The sequence below is a fragment of the Protobothrops mucrosquamatus genome, unplaced genomic scaffold (genome assembly GCF_001527695.2).
Source record: "Protobothrops mucrosquamatus isolate PMUCROS unplaced genomic scaffold, P.Mucros_1.0 scaffold139, whole genome shotgun sequence".
Classification (NCBI taxonomy): Eukaryota; Metazoa; Chordata; class Lepidosauria; order Squamata; family Viperidae; genus Protobothrops; species Protobothrops mucrosquamatus.
Genome location: NW_015386505.1, coordinates 1,018,182 through 1,020,442, shown reverse-complemented (window position 1 = coordinate 1,020,442; position 2,261 = coordinate 1,018,182). Strand labels below are relative to the sequence as shown.

Genomic DNA, 2,261 nt, shown 5'->3' with positions numbered 1-2,261 from the left:
TGTGTGTGTGTGTGTGTGTGTGTGTGTGTGTGAGAGAGAGAGAGAGAGAGAGAGAGAGAGAGAGAGAGAGAGAGAGAGAGAGAGAGAGAGAGAGAGAGAGAGAGAGAGAGAGAGAGAGAGAGAGAGACTCTCTTGATGGACTTTCAAACAGCTAAGACTCCTATTTTGTTTTATTTTATTCTATTGTCCATTAACATCCAAATACCTCCCCTAATTATTAACATTGAGGCTGAACAAAATTTATAAAAGCATGTTATAGGAAAACATCAAAACCTGTGTGAAATCACTTTCTTCATCAGCTTGATGGAACTAAAGAGATGCCAGCTTAGGTAGAAAAGAGATTTCAAAATCCTAGTACAAGCTACATAAATCCTAAAATAATTCATCAGATGTCCATGAGAGATCTTTAAACCCTGCTTGAATAATCAGGTGCTTTCATTAAAAGCAGGGAAAGGGTCGGCTAATTAATTACTTTGCCACATCTCTCTAAGTAGATGTTCTGCCCTAGATAAGTGAATACCCACCATTTACTCCAAACCAACCTTTCCCAAGAGGGGCAGGAAAATCTATCAGAGCAATGTCAGGTCCAGTCTCGGCTTTCTTCTCTGATTTTGCAAGATGCTCACATCTGGGAAAAAACAGGTTGAGTTGTGAGAAAGAAAAAAACAAAAATATCTGACTTAGTCACTAGGCAGATTAGATGGCTCTTCAGATTTTGGGGGGCAGGGCTGGGAAAATAAGTTGGGGCCAAACAAGATCGGGAAATTTATTCCAAAGGATTTTTTTTCCTCCTCCATCTTCTATCAGCATGGACTTAGCATAATACTGTATGTGAAGTCAATAACTGGCTGCATTGGCACATTTGGTTCTAATTTGGGTTTAACCGACTCGACTAAACTTCTCATATGCAGCAACAGGTGGAGAAGAGAAGAGCGTGTGAGCTAGGAGCCCTGATCACACAGATGGTTGCCAAAACCTGAGGGAAACCCCAAGTGCACATCTGATTGTAGATCATTTGCTCCATCAGTAGTTAAAGACAACTATAGGATTGCAAAAATATTTGAGATGAGAAAATACAGATCAAGATATAAGCCCAACGTTAAGAACAAAGCAAAATGAATATCTAAATTGGAGAGAAAGATTATTACCTAGTTGACAATTAATTGTGCTCTATAGAGCACGGATGTCAAACTCGCCATGTCACGTGATGTGTCGTATCATGACTTTTTTCACATTGCCGGAGCTGGCCTGCGGGTCGGAAGTTTAACACCCCTGGTATAGAGGATTAGAAAGAAGATATTAGCAATTAAATGAGCAATATCAGAGAACTGATCCTTAATGCTAAATTATTAGGTGTCTTTGACAGACTAAAAGTGTTATAAGATAAAGTGGAAGAAATTTGCCTATGATGCATGAATACAATGAATTTGTATAACTGAAAAAATATCCTGCTTTCCTCCATGAATACAATGACATAACTTTCCTTCCTTTCTTTCTTCCTTCCTTCCTTCCTTCCCTTTTCTGGGTTTGGATGTGGAATTCCTTCTAGAAAGATTGGCTTTTGTCTTATTAGCAAAGCCCCATTTTTTTGGGATCACTTTTTGACCAAGGTAACCCTACCTAGGGCTGTTGCCAAGGTAACTCTCAGCTTTATTCCCAGGGTTACTGAAACTATTGGGTTTCAGTATCAACTGGCCTTACATCTGCATAAGATAAATAGGATTATTTGGTAAATCATGCAATTTGTACCTACAGAGTTTTTAAACCAATGCAGGACTCCTCAAAGCTTTTCTAGAATGTGTCTAGGTCAAATTGGTTTTCATATAATTCAAGGGAGAGTAGAACTTTACTATACTGCCTTTGAATTCTGAATCCATGCCCCAACTAATAAATGTTGTCTTGGATTTAGACAAAATTTGGAGAGAGTCTCATGGTCCCACTTCACAAAACTACCAGTATTTTGCCAGGTCACATGTTTAATACATAATCTGATAGGCATTTCCATCTACTGTAATGCTCTCTACATGGGGCTCCCCTTGAGGAGCACCCGGAGGCTCCAGCTGGTCCAAAATGCGGCCGCGCGGGCGGTGTTGGGGGGGACTCGGCGTTCCCACGTGACACCGCTGCTGTGCGAGCTGCATTGGCTGCCTGTGGCCTTCCGGGTGCGCTTTAAGGTGTTGACTATCATCTTTAAAGCGCTCCATGGCATCGGACCCGGATATCTTCGAGACCGCCTCCTGCCGCAGAGTACCTCCCATCGA

General features: G+C 41.3%; 1 protein-coding gene across 1 annotated transcript in view; it reads left to right on the top strand.

Annotated features, from left to right (window-relative positions):
* Positions 1–2,261, top strand: part of MTA3 (metastasis associated 1 family member 3) — a 129,786-nt gene that overhangs the window by 98,247 nt on the left and 29,278 nt on the right. The gene's annotated exons all lie outside the window — the stretch shown is intronic.